This window comes from Cervus canadensis, chromosome 20 (assembly GCF_019320065.1).
Source record: "Cervus canadensis isolate Bull #8, Minnesota chromosome 20, ASM1932006v1, whole genome shotgun sequence".
Classification (NCBI taxonomy): Eukaryota; Metazoa; Chordata; class Mammalia; order Artiodactyla; family Cervidae; genus Cervus; species Cervus canadensis.
In genome coordinates, this window is record NC_057405.1 from 13,065,051 (window position 1) to 13,085,432 (window position 20,382).

The following is a 20,382-nucleotide window of genomic DNA, read 5'->3' on the forward strand; positions in this document are numbered from 1 at the left end:
TTTGTAGTTTCATTGGTGATATGTAAATAGACTGTTACATCCAAGTGAGATTGGCTCAGTTCAGTTCAGTCGCTCAGTCTTGTCCAACTCTTTGTGACCCCATGGACTGTAGCACACCAGGCCTCCCTGTCCATCACCATCTCCTGGAGTTTACTCAAACCCATGTCCATTGAGTTGGTGATGCCATCCAGCCATCTCATCCTCTGTTGTCCCCTTCTCCTCCCACCTTCAATCTATCCCAGCATCAGGGTCTTTTCAAATGAGTCACTTCTTTGCATCAGGTGGCCAAAGTATTGGAGTTTCAGCTTTGTCACCAGTCCTTCCAATGAATATTCAGGACTGATCTCCTTTAGGATGGTCTGGTTGGATCTCCTCACTGTCCAAGGGACTTTCAAGAGTCTTCTCAACACCACAGTTCAAAAGCATCAATTTTTTGGCGCTCAGCTTTCATTATATTCCAACTCTCACATCCATACATGGCTACTGGAAAAACCAGAGCTTTGACTAGATGGACCTTTGTTGGCAAAGTAATGTCTCTGTTTTTTAATAAGCTGTCTAGGTTGGTCATAACTTTTCTTCCAAGGAGCAAGCATCTTTTAATTTCATGGCTGCAGTCACCATCTGTAGTGACTTTGGAGCCCCCCAAAATAAAGTCTTTCACGTCTAAGTGAGGCTGATAGATGAGCAGAAATAATTTTGTAATTTCATTCTTCTCTAGTACTTTCTTTCCTTTTCTTTTTTGTCCATGTTTCTTATATTATTTATGATGTCTGGGCCAGAAATGATTAGTCATGGATGTTATATGTGACTCTGCAATTTTTTCCTCCATATAAAATTTTGAGGTAACAAAAATTGTGCTGCTCCAAGTTTATTTTTACAAGAGGTGAAGAATTCTGAAAAGCAATTTTCGTTAAGATACTCATGAGTTAAGTAACATTTTAAAAAGTGTAAGTTAAGTATCTTTCTTAAAATGTATGTTTCGTGTTATTCATGCTGATGTACGAGAAGATTAGATTATATCTGATGTCTATGCTTAGTCATTCCTTATTAAAGTCTTATGAATATTTGTTGGCTTAAAAAAAGATATTCTTACTAAATCAATTGTTAATATACTTTCTTAATATTTACATTAACTATAGCTCAGTTTCCTTATCAGTTTTGATATCTGAACAGTCTGATTATTTTCATGAATAAAATTAACAGCCTACTTAATTTTCATTAATTATTGCAGAATTTTATTCTTGCAGTAATGTGCATTTTTGATTCAACTAGGTAGAATTTCAACGTATAAGTCATATATTTTCATTTTGATTTATATCTAAAAAGCTTATTTATACTTGAAAGTAAATACACAGATAATAATGATAAAACAGAATGACATGCCTTGTAGCTATTACTGATGTTGTCATGATGACTAGATATATTAACCTAAGTCATCTTGTGATCATTGACCAGGCACAAATTCAGGAATAACTGAAATGATGCTCAAGTGAGCATTTGGTTCTTCAAACTTCCAAAGCCTGCAGCCAGAGCTGAAGCCAACAAGCAGATTTTTGGCTGAATAGCAAGGATGATTGGTGCATCTCTACAATTTTCAGATTGCAAATCATGTATCTGAATCAGGTTGTTCAGCATGAAATACTCTGATTGCATTTGTTAAGTAAGCCAGAAATAATTTTCACTTTCTTTGGAATAAAGAGATAGAGCAATCTGTTTTCTAAAGGAAATACTAGCAATAGTTTCTGGGTTAGGCAGTGCATCCATTTAAATGCATAGTCGAGTTGAAAGATTAAGTGCTTTTACCTGCTTCCTTTGACAACTAGCATAATTAAATGCAAAGTGATTTTGAAGAACTGTTATCCTTTCCATGGCATAACATAAAACTTAAAACAACTTCTAGTCAGAAGACTTAGTGTGACTTTTAAGATCAGAGTTACTACAGTTAGATATATGGTCTCCTTGTTAATCAGAAAAATTCCTTTAAGAATATAAACATTTACCTTAATAAAGTCCCACTGTTAGACTGGAATTACTTATTGAAATATAGTAAAAATTCTTCTACTATCATTATAATCAGCACGTGGGTATAAATGACCAAAGTAACAATGACAAATAAAAGTACATTTTAATTTTTTTGCATTTTAAGTACAGTATTTAGAAAGTGCTATAGTTATTATATGCTACATAATGAAAATAACATCTGTCCATGTTATTTAAAATAACTTAAAAGATAAACATCTATCCATTGTAAGTTTTAGGTTCTTATTAGGCATTCAGTGGATATGTTGGGCAGGCAGGTGAATACGTGGGTCTGGAAGTCAGGAGAAAGATCTGGAGAGGGTGATGTAAATTGAGAATCATTCTGTGAAACTAAAGGAGAAAATATTTGTAGAGAACTGACCTGAGAACCGAGCCCATGGGTCTTCTACCATTTAGGGATCCAGGAGTCTAGCAAAAGAGAATGAGAAAGAGTGGCCAGTGAATGAGATGAATAGCAAATCAAATTAGGTGTCAGAGGAGCTTCCCTGGTGGCTCAGATGAAAAGATTCCCTGGAGAAGGAAATGGCAACCCACTCCAGTATTCTTGCCTGGGAGATCCCATGGACAGAGGAGCCTGGCGAGCTACAGTCCATGGAGTCGCAGAGTCGGACAGGACTAAGAGACTAACACTTTCACTTTTAAGCATCAGAGATGCCTAGAGAGGGAGTGATCAATTCTCTTAACTCTCACTGAGAAGTCAGATCAGTTGAATACTAGGAACTCAAAATTGACTTTGGTGCTCGCTTCGGCAGCACATATACTAAAATTGGAACGATACAGAGAAGATTAGCATGGCCCCTGCGCAAGGATGACACGCAAATTCGTGAAGCGTTCCAAAATTGACTTTGACAAGACGAAATCATCAGGGTAGTTGTTAGTTGAAGTCATTTTGTTGGGATGAATGAGACAAAACCCATATTTCCTGGTTGGAGTAGGTTGAGGGAAAAATGGGAGGTTTGGAAAGTGGAGAAACTTCTTTGAAGGGGTTTCATTTTGAATAAATGCAGGCTCAAGGGGATTTTAGGATTGTGTCTTAGAAGTGGGGTTGAATTTAGGAGCAGAGTTACTTCTATCTATTCTATCAGAGGAGAGAGTCAAGCACATGCAGAAAGACTGGTGAAATTGTAAGGGTGATTATGAGGTGTGGTTAGCAGTGGCTTGGTGATTTAAAGGAAGACTAAGGTAGATATAAAGATCTTAGAAGGAGAGTGAATTACTAGGAAAATGCAGAAGAAGTTTTTGGCAATTTCAACCTGTTTGAGATTTGTGGCCAGAAATCTGAAGTGAGTTCAGTCAGCATGGTTGTGTGAATCTCCAGCACTATTTGGCTACTCAGATTTAAGCAGGTGACTATAAACCCACCAAACTCAACCACTATGAGGAAGGAGCTCCCAATACACTGCTTTGCTGGTTATCAGTGGCTTAGGATCTGACTGGAGATGTCATGATGTCTCTGATGATGGCTGGGCAGATAGAACCATTGCTAAATTGGTAACCACTTAGCACAGAGGTCAGCAAACCCCATGATGGGGCAGTGATGTAAATGAAGTGGTCTGGATTAGGACAGTAGGGCATGGATGTTCTGTTGCAGACTGCAGAGGTCAGAATCTAAGGACTAGCTGCTTCTTAGCTTTAGCCCATCATTGCTATGTGCCTATGAGAGGCCAGCAGATCAGATCTTGATATTATTCAAGAGAAGCTGAAAATATGGATTTTTATTTGAAATGCTCTTATTTTAGAAAGAGCATTTTTCCATCTGCATGTCATGGGGAAAAAAAAAACAGTCAATGGGCCATGAGTTTCCAATCTTTGTCATGGTATAACTTTCAACTCCTCTGTGGATTAATCCTAATCATACATAAAGCTGTTATAGAGTGATTTCATATACACTGCTTCCTTTAACCCTTAAGAAAATCTAATTTGGTAAATATCACTGTCTTCGTTTAAGAAAGAAAGGAACCACAGCTTGAGACCTTGTGCCCTTAGGACTCCGTGAGAGCTCCTGTTTGCTAAATTCTCTTTCCTTTTCTTTTTCTCTCTTCATGTGTTTGTGCTCAGCTGAACTAGCATTGCTTCCTTGAACTTGCCATTATATTCTTGCTACACTGGCATGTGGCTTCTTCTGCTTTGAATCCTTTCCTCTCGACTCAATTCCCTACTTTGATTACTTCTTCTCTACTTCTCCCCATGTTCTGAGGCTAAGTATAAATGCCTCCTCCCTTGAATGAATACCATCCATTGACTTTGTGCTCCCTTCTGTCTTGGTAAGGTATATAGATCATATTTTTGCTGGGATTTTGGATGCACACGTGTGTCTCCTTAACCAAGCTTTTGAGGTCAGGAAGCAAGTCTTATTTCTCTTTATAACACCCTCAGAGGTCTGGGTGCCAGCTCTCTGGGGTCCCTCCTTCAAACTTCCGGTTGTAATGCTTCCAACCTCCTCCTTTCATCCTCCCACCCTAGGGATGGTCACTGTTCCTTGCAGTTACATCTCTGTTTCACGTCAGTGTTGTCCCTCTGGGATTTCTAATTCTCCACTGCCTGGTTGACTATTCTTTATATTAAATTCTCTTCACTAAAAATAGCTAGTATATTTGTTTCCTGACTGGACGCTGGCTTCTATCAGCACCGACCCCAGGCTGACTTTGTAACTTTGTTTACACTTTACTTTTATGTGACTTTTGGCTTCTTTAGTTCTTCTCAACCAGTGGGGGGTGACTGCTGGTGGGATGCTAGGTTAGCATGACATTTGCTAAGAATTTAAAGTATAATTCACTCCCAACAATACTCCAGCAATTTGTGTCTCTGTGAAGTGTTCTATGTATGTCAACTTGTATATTGTCCCTGGAGAAGGAAATGGCAACCCACTCCAGTATTCTTATTCTTGCCTGGTGAATTCCATGGACAGAGGAGTCTGGCGGGCTATAGTCCCGTGGGGTCACAAAGAGTTGAACATGACTGAGCAACTAGCGTATATACATGTATGTGTATATGTTGCATGTGTGGTCAGTCACTTCAGTCAGGTCTGACTCTGCAACTCTATGGGACCGTAGCCCATCAGGCTCCTCTGTCGGTGGGATTCTCCAGGCAAGAATACTGGAGTGGGTTGCTATACCCTCCTCCAGGGGATCTTCCTGACCCAGGGATAGAACCCATGTCTTCTGCATTACAGGTGGATTCTTTACCGCTGAGCCAGCAGGGATGCCCCTGTATATTGTATATCATAATACGATACCTTTGAACAAAAATGCCTCAGGAATGAGTAGGCTTTTGTTTCTTTTTCAGCCTAACTCCATGAAATTTGCAAAGAATCACTTTCTAAAGGGCATGGATTCTAAAGGACATGTTTTTTCATGTTTCATTTATCTATAAAAAACAGTTTAAAGAATCTCTTGCTGCATTTTCATATGGAAAACACCCAACTACCCCAAAGCAAAAAGTTGTATTTCATCATGTGATTGAAATAGAACATCCTATCAAATTGACTTTTTCAACCTAAAGTTGTCTAAAAATGCTAAGCTGGCGCCTTCAAAATGATCAATTCACTTCACCTAGGAAACAGCTCTCCTTAAGTGCAGAATTGTTGGGTATGAACAAAGCTTCTAATTACTCCTGAAAGAATCTCTGAAGAGCTAAGATCAATGAATTGCATGAGAATTCTTCATCATCATCTCTTTGCTGCAGGAAAAAATAAAAGTAGTTTTCCCCCTCTTTCCCCCAAGTACTCTCTCTGGTACTGCCCTCTCTCTCTCACCCCCACTGCTTAATTCTAAAGCAGACATTTAAGAAGAACCTGTGGACTAAGAACAAGGCAGGTTTGGCTCTGCTTCAGCACCAGTTCTCTCGGTAAATTTGAGTTATGGCTGCAGCATCTTGAAATGACTTCTTTGCCCGTGTTCTCATCTTCCAAGGATTTCTGAAGTATGTAAGCTGGGCCTGTTGTTTCCTGACAGCTGGGTTGGGGCTGGAGCAATTATGGATCTTCCCAGAGAATGAACAATGGTGCTGGGATAGGTGTGAGAGGGAGAGGAAGAGAGGCCTGTGTTGAGTAAGAAGGGAAGGGGCAAAAGAGAATGTTTCCAACTTGCCTTTTGGTTATTTTGAACCATCCCCTCCTCTGGCTAATATTCAGGGTATGCCCAGCTTGAGAGAAATGTGTGAAATTCAGAGCCTCCCCCTAAGACCTAGAAGAGCCACAGTGCTGTTTACAGAGAAGCAAGGCTTTCAGATGAGGTGATCTTTTTTCAAGGTTTTAAGACGTCAATTTAGAAAAATAAAGTGCCTTGAACACTTTTTGTAGCTCTGACATTCTATTATTTTCCTCAAAAGAGGTTGACAGTGCTGAGTATGGTCACCGGATGGGCTGTCTTTATTCAGTGGGAAGTTGCCGACTTTGTGGACTGGGACCTAGCTAATCTCTGCCATTTTGTTTCTATTTATGTGTTTCCGATAATTTCCTGTTTATTCTGCTTCAAGCTTGAGTCCGGTTTTCTCAGTAATCACTTTCTCATGAGTGTTCTTTGAGGGTTTTATTGGTGGTGTTGATGCCTGAATCCCAACCTCCACCTCCGAGCTTTTCCCCGAGCGCTACCTTTAACTCCTATGGCTTTCTGGAACACTTCTGCTTGTGTGTCCCGTCATTGCTTCAAACTGAGAACAGTCCACATATCTCTTCACGGAGACCCATCTCTTCCTGCTGCCCCATGTCTGCGAGTGGCGTCATGATCACCAGGCCAGACTTGCCTTTCCCCCACGCTGTGTTCAGCTCACGCAGTCCTTGGGCTTCTCTGGTTATCCCCAGGCTCTCCCCTCACTGTTGTCACAGTGCCCGCTTGTTACTGAGATTGTTACAGCGTCCTCTTAACTGGTCTTTTAACTTCTGGTTTATTTTTCTTCATTCATTTCTGCATTCCACTTCAAATCAATCTTCTCAAACACGACTTTCATTGCTTTTTGCCCCAATTCCAAAAGTACCAGTTCCCCTTTTTCTGCAAGATCCCCCGTCTGGCTTTTAAGTTCCTCTCCAGTCCATCAACCCTTTCATACTCACCTCTAAACCGCTCACTCCTCAACATGAAATCTCTGTCCATTTAGACGGGTTGATTCTGGGGTGGTGGGGGTGGGGGGGCGTTCAGATGTGATTGACAGTCTATTTATACTTGTGTGTGTGTGTGTGCGCACATTCTTTCCAAAAATCTGAACGAAAGCAACAACAAAATCCCTCACACGAACAAAAATAACATTAAACAGTCAAAATTTGCATGAACTTTGGGATCCATGAATTTCCAAAGATTCTATTGAGCAGTCCATTCTAGGAGTTGAGTCGCTGAATATGGGCCTCAGTAAGTCCCTATCATCTCTTCCCTCCTCTCTTTTAAGTCATTTCTCTTAACTGCACCAGCAACCTCCTTGTCACCCAGCTGGAAACCATGTGATTCTTTTTGACTCATCCTTATCTCTCACCTGTTACCTCAACCAATTGCTGAATCCTGGTTCATCTACTCTGCAACATCTTTCATGTTCTTCACCTCCTGGTTATTCATTTGATGTCTTTCAAAGCCTTGTTTTTCTACTTTAATTTTTTTTTAACAAGATTCTTAACTCATCTTTGTATCTGTAGATAAATGTACTCTCTACTCTTGTTTTCCATACCACACACTGTTTTCACTTTTTTCCCCCCAGCGCCAAAACTCAGCTCAAGCTCTATAGCTTGCTCTTCACTGAATCCCCAATGCTCACAGAACCAAGTCCACAGTCCTGGGATTCAAGTTTTTCCACAGCCTGAGCCTGTCCTAATGCTCTTGTCCTATTTCCTACCACATTCCTGGTCCAGCTAGGCAAGAGGCATAATTTCTGGAACATACCCTACATATACTGGACTTCCCTGGTGGCTCAGATGGTAAAGAATCGGTCTGCAATGCAGGAGACCCAGGTTTGATTCCTGGGTTGGGAACGTTCCTTGGAGAAGGGAATGGCAACCCACTACAAGATTCTTGCCTGGAAAATGCTATGGACAGAGGAGCCTGGCAAGCTACAGTCCATGGCGTTACAAAGAGCGGGACATGACTGAGTGACTAATACACATCATATATATTTGCTTGTACTTTTTCCTCTGCTTGGGATTTCCTTTTTCCCATTTGAGCCTGACATAGTGCTCCCCATTCTAGGTCCGACTCTAATATCACCTCATCCTTAAAGCTTTCTGTCCCTTCCTCTCTGTTTGAATATTAACACTCTGTTAAGTGTGGCGAATACAGCATTTGCTGCATTTAAGAGTTGTAAAGACTATATAGAGATCTTATTATCTAAGCTAGATTTTAAGCTACCAGAGGGCAGAGCCCTACCTTAATCATCTGTATGTGTCCCCAAGTTTTGTCATAGCACCTTGCACATATCCACTGGATGTGTGAACATCGTTCTGCCTTGCAGCTGTCTTCTTGCTGATCAATTTTCCTGGAACCCTCTTGCTTTTTATCCACTCTGGGTCTCCAGTCACTCAAGGACCTTCAAGGATCCACTATGATTCTCCTTTACTTCAGACAATTTCTCCTTAACTATAGTAATCTTCTTATCTGTGAATATGTATATACTTTAAGAATTTCACAAATTGCTACTTTATCATTTCAAATGTTTACTTGAGGGATAATGGGAGTGGTGAGCAGGGAGGTCACAGTTAGAATTCAAATGGGATTCAGTTATGTACACATAAATCCTGTGGAGACTGGGGAGTGGATATGATCATCCCAGAGGTCTATTTACATGAGAACTGAAGTTCTTTTTGAGAATTCAGTTGGAGAAAAAGGAGATACAGAGCTTGACCCAGTAAGAAAGGTTTATTTGTCAAGGGATTCAGCCTGATTATAGCTTGGGTGTTATTTTAAGACACTGTGTGGTTCTGTAAGGACTTGATCCCTAGAGGTGTTCATTGGAGCAGTGGAGTCTGGCAGGATAAACTTGCCACCTCTTGGCAACTTCTCAGATAACAAAGGGGGATATTATCAAGGACTGGGGTCCTGTTTAAGCAGGTGGGAAAACTTACTCTTTGCATGCTCTTTGTATGACCTCTACTAGGTTAATAAAGCCTGAGAAAGTCAGGCTGAGTTTGTCTTTCCACCAACACAGTACAGTTCCTCAAAAGAGGGGATCAATATATTCCTTCCTTTCTATCACAGTGGTGCGGGTCTGATTCTGGCTCTCCAGAATCCGTTTCTCATCATCTGGATGACCACAGTAGTCTGTTCCCTGGTCTACGGTCTTACATTCATTCTTGTCACTGCTGCCAGAGTTCTCTCTGAATGAAGGGCAACTACTCCCAGATCAGCAGATGGCACCTGCATTGACCTCTTTGTCTCCCCAAATTACCTTTGAAACGGCAGAGGAAATATGTGGTGCAAACAAACCCGTCATAGGAATGACCGCAGGAAGAGAAGAAATGTCAGAAGAGAAGAAATGTTGAGGAATTTCTGGAACATAGAAGGCAATCCATTCAGAAATGAGACATTCATGATACAACACAAACAAAGGAAGGGAGTCCTAGAAAATTGTAATTAAGGAGGGATTTTCTAAAAAAGGCTACTTCTTTTTTAAAGGATAAAAATGAAAAGTCGCAATGAATTTGCTTGGTTTAGAATGTGCTGTTTTGAAAAAAATGAGTCAGAGATAATTTTGTACTGGTCATCATAACCTGGTCACGTAAAATATTTTGAGTACTAGTATTAAACTTTACCTCCTTAAGTAAAGTAAAGCAGCTGAGCTAGTATAAATCAAACTCCTATTTTTCTGTGTGGGTCTTAGAAGTCAATGTGCCAATGAAAGCCAGCATCCATTCTGATATGAGTGGAGCTTGGGGAGTTGACCCTTCTCGGTAGAAAAGGGCTGAGTGCTTGCACCAGTGGAGATTGCTGTCTTGATTGATGTCTTAGGTTCAACCCAACCCCTCAGCCTTTTGCCAGCTGAGGAGAGAGCTGTCTGGACTCTGAGGGTGCCCCGCCTCAGGGATCAAAGATTAGAGGAAAGGGATAAAAGTAGCATTTTATTATAGTGGAGCTAGTGGTAAGGAACTCGCCTCCCCGTGCAGGAGACTTAAGAGACTTGGGCTTAATCTCTGGGTTGGGAAGATTCCCTGGAGAAGGGCATGGCAATCCACTCCAGAATTCTTGCCTGGGAAACCCCTTGGCGGGCTACACGTCCATGGCATCGCAAAGAGTTGGACACCACTGGCACGACGTAGCACAAAGATATACTTCGCAAGGAGCCCCCTTTAACTTTATTTTTATGGTGAATAATATTTGATGACATGTATAAATGGAAGCATTTAAATTAAGTAAGTCAAGCATAGTACAAAGTAGTCAATATAATTTCAAGATACATAACCTCATCTACTTAGAGGAGGTTTTGACTGTAATACACTATTGCATTGTGCTTTCTTTACCTAGCATTTGATCACACGCATTTTCCTACGTCACAATGTGTAAATGTGTAGTTTGACATACCTTCTCAGCCATGTACGCTCAAATATGGGGGGAAAAGAAAGTTTCTCAGAAGCTCATGAGAATATCAGTAATTTTATTCTTCATACTATATACTTTTCAGTATTTTCTGCATTATTTTCCAATCAGGGATAAAACAAAAACAATTTTTACAGTAAAAGAATCAGTTTTCTTATGAATTTAGGTGATTTTTTCCCTACATTTCTGCATTTACATTTTTTCCTAAAACAGCATCTTATATTATGGAAAAACCTTATGTTTTTAGAGAGAAAAACAAAAAATATAGTTTATTGTTGAAAGTTCATTCTCATGAGTATAGGTGAGTTTTTTCTCACCTTTAAACTGAGAGAACAGGTGACTTTTATACTTTACTTGGGCTTCCCTGGTGGGTCAGATGGTAAAGCGTCTGCCCGCAATGTGGGAGACCCGGGTTTGATTCCTGGGTCAGGGAGATCCCCTGGAGAAGGAAATGGCAACCTACTCTGGTACTCTTGCCTGGAAAATTCCATAGACGGAGGAGCCTGGTAGGTTACAGTCCATGGGGTCGCAAAGAGTCGGACACGACTGAGCAACTTCACTCACTTCACTCACTCTCACACTTCACAAATTTTCTAAAATAGCATCAAGTAGTTTCCATGGATACAAACTTTTTTTTTAAAAAATGAAAAAAATGCATTTTTTGGTATCTCACTTCTTTACTACAGAGTTTTTAATTTGTTTACTTTTTTAGTTTCATTTTTAAACTTCTAGTAATATTTGAAAATTATTTTTAGTGTGTGTATTTGTTATTGGGCTCCCTGGAGGCTCAGATGGTAAAGAATCCGCCTGCAATCCTGGAGACCTGGGTTCCATCCCTGGGTTGGGAAGATCCCCTGGAGGAGGGCATGGCAACCTACTCTAATATTCTTGTCTGGAGAGTCCCCATGGACAGAGGAGCCTGGTGGGCTATAGTCCGTGGGGTCACTAAGAGTCGGACACGGCTAAGCACAGTACAGCAGCTTGTTATTTAAAAAGTAAAAACACTGCTTTCCATCCGAACCCATACGTGTACATCAAATGTATTTGCACATACAAGGAGGTTTTGTGCCCTTTGATTTTTTTTTTTTTTTTTGCTTTTAACCAACTTTTAATTTTAGAACAGTATTAAACTTAGAGAAAAATTGCCAAGTAAGTATATAATGTTGTTATACACCCCATGCCCAGTTTCCCTTAGTATTAATGTTTTGTATTCATATGGTATGTTTGTCACAGTTAATGAACCAATATTGATACATTATTATTAACTAAAGTCTATTCTGCATTTAGATGTCCTCAGTCTGTCCTCACTGTCCTTTTTCTGGTCCAGGATTCCATCTAGGACACCACATTAAATTTAGCTGTCACATCTCCTCAGGCTCTGCTGGACTGTGACAATTTCTGAGACTTTTCTTGTTTTTGATGGTTTTGACAATTTGGGGAAACATTGGTCAGGTGTTTTGCAGGATGTCTCTGAATTAGGATTTGTCTGATTTTTTTTTTTTCATGACTAGACTAGGGTTAGGTGTTCTGGGGAAGAAGGCCACAGAGGTCATGAGCTGTCTTCAGTACATTGTATTGAAGCTGTCTATATGACTTACCTCTGTTAATGTTCACCTTGATCACATGGCTTGCGATAATGTTTGCAAGGTTTCTCCAACATTAAATTACTCTTTTTCCTCCCTTGCCATTCTATATTCTTTGGAGAGAAGACCCTTTACACAGCCCTCACTGAGGGAGTGGGGAGTTATGCTCCCCTTCCTTAAGGAGAGATAATCCACTGTCCTTAGGATTTTCATTCTGTTTATCCCTGCCTTCTATTTGAGGAAGGAATATAGAGAGTTGATTGAGTGTTTGACTCAGAAAATCAAGGTGCATGTATATAGGTCAGCAGGTCATTGTGGAAACTCAGTCATGCTGAAGAAGTAGCGACTATGGAATAATTCAATAGCAGAAACCTAAGTAACCCAATTAAAAAATAGACAAAATCCTGGAATAGACATTTTTTCAAAGAAGACATATAAAAGACTTATGGGTACATGAAAAAGTGCTCAACTCCACTAGTCATAGGGAAATGCAAATCAAAACCACCATGAGTTATCACTTCATACCTGTTAGGATGCCTGTTATTAAAAAGACAGGAGATAACAAGTGATGCTGAGGATGTGGAGAAAAGGGAACACTTGTATGCTGTTAGTGGAAATGTAAACTTGTAGAGACACTATGGAAAATGGTGTGGAGGTTCCTCAAGAAATTAAAAATAGTACTACCATATGACCCAGCAATTCTACCTCTGAGTTTATATTCAAAGGAAATGAAGTCATTATCATGAGGAGATATCTGCACTCTCATGTTCACCGCAGCATTATTCCCAATAGCCGAGACACAGAAACGACCTAAATATCCATCAATGGATGCACAGGTCAAGGAGAATGTGTAATATATGCAATGGAATATTATTCAGCCTTAAAAAGAAGGAAATCCAGTTATTTGCAACAATGTGATGGACCTGGAGGGCATTATACTAAGTGAAATAAAACAGACTGATACTACATAGTATCATTTATATGTGAAATCTGAAAGACAAAGAAACTTAGAAACAGAGGAGTGAGTGGTTTCTAGGGGCTATGAGGGCAGAGGAAATAGGGAGAGGTTGGTAAAAGCAGTGGTCCCCAACATTTTTGGCTCCAGGGACCAGTTTCACAGAAGGCAATTTTTCTGTGGACCTGCGGGATGGTTTGAGTATGATTCAAGCATATTACATTTATTGTGCACTTTATTTCTATTATTATTACATCAGCTCCACCTCAAATCATCAGGCATTAGATCCTGGAGGTTCGGGATCCTTGGGTTAAAGGGTGCAAACTTTCAGCTTGCAGATGAATAAGGTTTGAGGATCTAATGTATAACATGGTGACTAGAGTTGAGAACACTGTGTTTTATAACTGAAATTTGCTAAAAGTGTAAAACTTAAATGTTCTCACACACACAAAAGTGGTAAATATGTGAGGTGATGGATGTGTTAATTAATTTGATGGGGGAAATTCTTTCACAATATATATCAATAATCATTAAATATCTTGCAACTTTGTCAATTATATAAATTAAATTTAAATTCAATTATATAAATTAACATAAAATTCAATAAAGCTAAAAATTTGCCTGGAGTAACAGGGAAATTTGGCCTTGGAGTACAGAATGAAGCAGGGCAGAGGCTAACAGAGTTTCTCCAAGAGAGCACACTAGTCATACCAAACCCCCTCTTCCAACAAGACAAGAGAAGACTCTACACATGGTCATCACCAGATGTCAATACCGAAATTAGACTGATTATATTCTTTGCAGCCAAAGATGGAGAAGCTCTTTACAGTCAGCAAAAACAAGACCAGGAGGTCACTGTGACTCAGATCATGAACAACTTATTGCAAAATTCAGACTTAAATTGAAGAAAGTAGGAAAAACCACTAGACCATTTGGGTATGACCTAAATCAAATCCCTTATGACTATACAGTGGAAGTGAGAAATAGATTTAAGGGGCTAGATCTGATAGACAGAGTGCCTGAAGAACTATGAACCAAGGTTTGTGGCATTGTACAGGAGGCAGTGATCAAGACCATCCCCAAGTAAAAGGAATGCAAAAAGGCAAAATGGTTGTCTGAGGAGGCCTTACAAAGCTGAGAAAAGAAGAGAAGCGAAAGGCAAAGGAGAAAAGGAAAGATAGACCCATCTGAACGCAGAGTTCCAAAGAATAGCAAGGAGGGATAGGAAAGCCTTCCTCAGTGATCAATGCAAAGAAATAGAGGAAAACAATAGAATGGGAAAGACTAGAGATATCTTCAAGAAAATTAGAGATACCAAGGGAACATTTCATGCAAAGATGGGCTCAATAAAGGACAAAAATGGTATGGACCTAACAGAAGCAGAAGATATTAAGAAGAGGTGGCAACAATATACAGAAGAACTATACAAAAAAGATCTTCATGATCCAGATAACCACAATGGTGTGATCACCCACCTAGAGCCAGACATCCTGGAATGTGAAGTCAAGTGGGCCTTAGGAAGCATCACTACAAAAAAAGCTAGTGGAGGTGAGGGAATTCCAGTTGAGCTATTTCAAATCCTAAAAGATAATGCTGTAAATGTGCTTCACTCAATATGTCAGCAAATTTGGAAAACTCAACAGTGGCCACAGGACTGGAAAAGGTCAGTTTTCATTTCAATCTCAAAGAAAGACAATGCCTAAGAATGTTCAAACTACCACACAATTACACTCATTTCACACATTAGAAAAGAAATGCTCAAAATTTGCCAAGCCAGACTTGAACAGTACATGAACCATGAACTTCCAGATGTTCAAGCTGGATTTAGAAAAAGCAGAAGAACCAGAGATCAAATTGCCAACATCCGCTGGATCATTGAAAAAGCAAGAGAGTTCCAGAGGACCATCTACTTCTGCTTTGTTGACTATGCCAAAGCCTTTGACTGTGTGGATCACAACAAACTGTGGACAATTCCTAAAGAGTTGGGAATACCAGACCACCTTACCTGCCTCCTGAGATATCTGTATGCAGGTCAAGAAGCAACAGTTAGAACTGGACATGGAACAACAGACTGGTACCAAATCGGCAAAGGAGAATGTCAAGGCTGTACATGGTCACCCTGCTTATTTAACTTATATGTAGAGTACAACATGTGAAATGCTGGGCTGGATGAAGCACAAGCTGGAATAAAGATTGCCAGGAGAAATATCAATGACCTCAGATATACAGATGACACCACCCTTATGGCAGAAAGTGAAGAAGAACTAAAGAGCCTCTTGATGAAAGTAAAAGAGTAGAGTGAAAAAGTTGGCTTAAAACTCAACATTTAGAAAACTGAGATCATGGCATCCGGTCCTATCACTTCATGGCAAATAGATGGGGAAACAATGGAAACAGACTTTATATTTTTGGGGTCCAAAATCACTGCAGATGGTGACTGCAGCCATGAAATTAAAAGATGCTTGCTCCTTGGAAGAAAAGCTATGACCAAGCCTGACAGCATAGTAAAAAGCAGAGACATTACTTTGCTAAGTCCATCTAGTCAAAGCTACTGGTTTTTCCAGTAGTCATGTATGGATGTGAGAGTTGGAGTATAAAGAAAGCTGAGCACCGAAGAATTGATGCTTTTGAACTGTGGTGTTGGAGAAGACTCTTGAGAGTCCCTAGGACTGCAAGGGGATCAAAGCAGTCAGTCCTAATGGAGGTCAGTCCTGAATATTCATTGGAAGTACGATGCTGAAGCTGAAGTGCCGATACTTTGGCCACTTGATGCGAAGGACTGACTCATTTGAAAAGACACTAATACTGGGATAGATTGAAGGCAGAAGGAGAAGGGGACGACAGAGGATGAGATGGTTGGAGGGCATCAGTGACTCGATGGACATGAGTTTGAGCAAGCTCTGGGAGTTGGTGATGGACCGGGAGGCTTTGCGTGCTGCTGTCCTCGGGGTTGCAAAGAGTCAGACATGACTGATTGACTGAACTGAACTGAACTGAAAGCTAAAAAACTGAAAACTTAACAATATAAATGATGGCATAAATAAATTGGAAATCACGTTTAATGCTTAAAATGGCGGATAGGTGAAGGATAACTATGCTACAGAAACCTTACATCCTCAATTTTTGCAGAGTTCTAGATAACCATGTGATAGATTAAGATGGAAGAAAATCTTTAATAAAGCAACTCCCCTAAAGTTAGTGTTTGCCCAACCTGTTTTGTGACTGAAGATTCACCTTTTGCTCTGTTTCGAATTACAGAGAATTTTAACCTTGCGACACCAAGGTATTAAGTCATTTTGCCCATTTTATACATATCTGCATTAGGGTTTTGCTGGTCAGAATTTCTGACCCCCGTAATATATCATTTGAACTATGCAGAGAGCATTTTTCATTATAAATAAGAATAATTCAATACAAATATCTAAAAACCACTTTGAAAAAAGATTTAATAGAATGAAAATCTTATTTTGTACAGTATATTTCATAAGCTCGTGGTTTGGCAATTATGATATATGTGTATACCTGGTGTTTCCCTTCTGCCTGCTCAGGAGTGTAGTAGCATCCTCTCAGGGTAGAAAGAAGAAAAGGCACTTATCTGTCTGGCTCATGCTTCTAAATGTCAGGCCCACTAAGGGGAGAGGCAGCCCGTGATGAGAAAGTCATGAGAAAAGGGATACAAAAGGGATACCTCTCAACCTCGACTGTACGTTAGAATCACCCAGGAAGTTTTAAAATACTCATTGTCCCAGCCAGACTGTGCCCCATTGATATCAGTATCTCTGGAGGTGGGTTCCAGGAATTAACATTTTTTTTTTTAAACAGCTCTCTAAGAGATTCCAATGTATTGCTAAGATTGATGACTATTACTCTAAGGGAAATAGGAAGGGAAAAGCATTTTGACTTAAAAATGAGATTCTGCAGAGCTGGGAAGAGAGAGGCCTATGTTTCCCAGAGAAGCAGGGAATTTGACTGTGTTCCTGCAACACTCCAGAGAAGGATGGCTGTGTCCTGCCCTCTTTAGGGACAGAAGACCAGATGGGCCTCAGTAGGTTTCCAGTCTCAGATGATTCCTCTATCCCGCATTTGGTTTGGAAGGAGCAGAGAAAGAACCAATAAGACACATCCTGGTAACTTTGCCAAAGAGATGACCAATGTCCAGAGCTATACTTCTCTTCATGCTTTCTTTTCCTTTGAAACTGCACAAACTCTTGAATATTTATCCCTTTTTCAGTGGATCTTCCCCAGCCAGGAATCGAACCAAAAATCGAGCCAGGGTCTTCTGCATTGCAGGAAGATTCTTTACCAGTTATATAAGTCATATATATAAGTCTTGTATATAAGTCAGGTTATATACAAGAGCTCCCAGGTATTCTTCGGCTTCCCTGATGCCTCAGCTGGTAAAGAATCTGCCTGCAATGTGGGAGACCTGGGTTCAATCCCTGGGTTGGGAAGATCCCCTGGAGAAGGGAACAGCTACCCACTCCAGTATTCTGGCCTGGAGAATTCCATGGACAGTCCATGGGGTCGCAAAGAGTCAGACATGACTGAGCAACTTTCACTTTCATAAACTTTCATAGAGAATAAACATGATGTTTCTTACAACACATCCAGGTTGTCAACTAAAAAATATAGTCACAACCTGAAAGTAGAGACTTAATTTATTTGGTGGGAATGTTTAGGACTCCTAGTCAGGAGACAGCATCTCAGTAGCTCTGAGAAAACCCCTCCAAGGAGGCAGGAGGGGAAGTCCGGTTTTATACAAGTTTGCAACAAAGGGAGCAGGCAGTCTGAACATCAAAGATCAGGTCTCCATTTGCATGAAATATTTTTTTCCAGCCCTTCACTTTCAGTCTGTATGTGTCCCTTGTTTTGAGGTGGGTCTCTTGTAGACAGCATATATATGGGTCTTGCTTTTGTATCCATTCAGCCAGTCTTTGTCTTTTGGTTGGGGCATTCAACCCATTTACATTTAAGGTAATTATTGATAGGTATGGTCCCGTTGCCATTTACTTTGTTGTTTTGGGTTCACGTTTATACAACCTTTCTGCATTTCCTGTCTAGAGAAGATCTTTTAGCATTTGTTGAAGAGCTGGTTTGGTGGTGCTGAATTCTCTCAGCTTTTGCTTGTCTGTAAAGCTTTTGAATTCTCCTTCATATCTGAATGAGATCCTTGCTGGGTACAGTAATCTGGGTTGTAGGTTACTCTCTTTCATTACTTTAAGTATGTACTGCCATTCCCTTCTGGCCTGAAGAGTTTCTATTGATAGATCAGCTGTTATCCTTATGGGAATCCCTTTGTGTGTTATTTGTTGTTTCTCCCTTGCTGCTTTTTATTTTGTTCTTTGTGTTTGATCTTTGTTAGTTTGATTAATATGTGTCTTGGGGTGTTTCACCTTGGGTTTATTCTGTTTGGGACTCTCTGGGTTTCCTGGACCTGTGTAGCTATTTCCTTCTCCATTTTAGGGAAGTTTTCAGCTATTATCTCAATGCAAACTAGTACAGCCACTATGGAGAACAGTGTGGAGATTCCTTAAAAAACTGGAAATAGAACTGCCATATGACCCAGCAATCCCACTCCTGGGCATACACACCAAGGAAACCAGATCTGAAAGAGACACGTGTACCCCAGTGTTCATCACAGCACTGTTTATAATAGCCAGGACATGGAAGCAACCTAGATGCCCATCAGCAGACGAATGGATAAGGAAGCTGTGGTACATATACATCATGGAATATTACTCAGCCATTAAAAAGAATTCATTTGAATCAGTTCTAATGAGATGGATGAAACTGGAGCCCATTATACAGAGTGAAGTAAGCCAGAAAGATAAAGAACATTACAGTATACTAACGCATATGTATGGAATTTAAAAAGATGGTAATGATAACCCTATATGCAAAACAGAAAGACACAGATGTACAGAACAGACTTTTGGACTCTGTGGGAGAAGGCGAGGGTGGGATGTTCTGAGAGAATAGCATTGAAAAAAGTATACTATCAAGGGTGAAACAGATCACCAGCCCAGGTTGGATGCGTGAGACAAGTGCTCAGGGCTGGTGCACTGGGAAGACCCAGAGGGATGGGATGGGGAGGGAGGTGGGAGGGGGGATCGGGATGGGGAACACATGTAAATCCATGGCTGATTCATGTCAATGTATGGCAAAAACCACTACAATATTGTAAAGTAATTAGCCTCCAACTAATAAAAATAAATGGAAAAAAAATTAGGTCTCAAGTTAAGGAATTTAGCATTCTATGTATGGGAAGATGCAAGCCTCTGGGCTCACTGAATTAATTCTTTTCATATGCACCTCAGCTATCTGGGGCTTGGAGAAGGAAATGGCAACCCACTCCAGTACTCTTGCCTGGAAAATCCCATGGATAGAGGAGCCTGGTAGTCTACCGTCCATGGGGTAGCAAAGAGTCATCCACGACTGAATGACTTTACTTACTCACTTACTATCTGGGGCTAATCCTGTTCCCTTGTTCACCTTGCTTCTTGCATTCCCCCAGCTCCTCAGCAATCACCCTGGGGGCGTGGCAGGATCTGCTGGATTGCAGTTGTGGGGGCCCTCATTCACATTTGGAGGCCAGACATTGCTGGTGGCTGTGACATTTCTTGTTGATTAATATGGCAGGAGATATTTTTATTTCACAAAGTCTTAATATTCAATGGAATCAATGAACGAAAGCACCAACATCAAGTATTGTCTCTAATACTAACAAAACTCATCTTAATTTTCCTATTGTCTGGTTATAGAGATATTTCCAGCATGCTTCTGTACACAGTAAAATAGTGAGGTAAACCTAGTGATGATAGGAATTCAGAGTGAGCCTGAAATCCAGACCTCAGTGTTGCAGACCACTGAACCAGGCCCCAGGAGGACTATTGGATTAGCAGAGGGCGCCATCTGCTGGTGGCTTGTGTACATGAGCGCAGGGCCGGGGTTCAGGCGGTTTTCTTTTAGCCGACGCTCCTGCGGTGAGGTTTACAGCGGTCCTCCTGCGGTCCTCAGCGGGGATCTCGGGTGGCTCCAGGAGTTCCCTGGAGAGACTGGGGATGGTGCGGGCAGGTGGCCTGTGAGTTATTAGGTACAGCGTTTCTGTCTCACTCGGTGAAAGGTTTCCTCTCTAAGGCTCTGGGCTCTCACTATCACGGAGTAGTTGCAGGTGCTGAAGATTCCCGCACGTAAAGCCTGTTAAGAGGATTGTCGTTGTTTCGTTGCTAAATCGTATCTTACTCTCTGCGACCCCGCGGACTGTAGCCTGCCAGGTCCTCTGTCCATGGAAGTTCCC

The 20,382-nt window shown here is 40.7% G+C and overlaps 1 non-coding gene across 1 annotated transcript; it reads left to right on the forward strand.

Annotated features, from left to right (window-relative positions):
* Positions 1–2,776: 2,776 nt before the first annotated feature.
* Positions 2,777–2,883, forward strand: LOC122422973. The gene has a single exon (XR_006264057.1). It is a non-coding gene; the product is annotated as a U6 spliceosomal RNA (small nuclear RNA).
* The last annotated feature ends 17,499 nt before the right edge of the window (positions 2,884–20,382 follow it).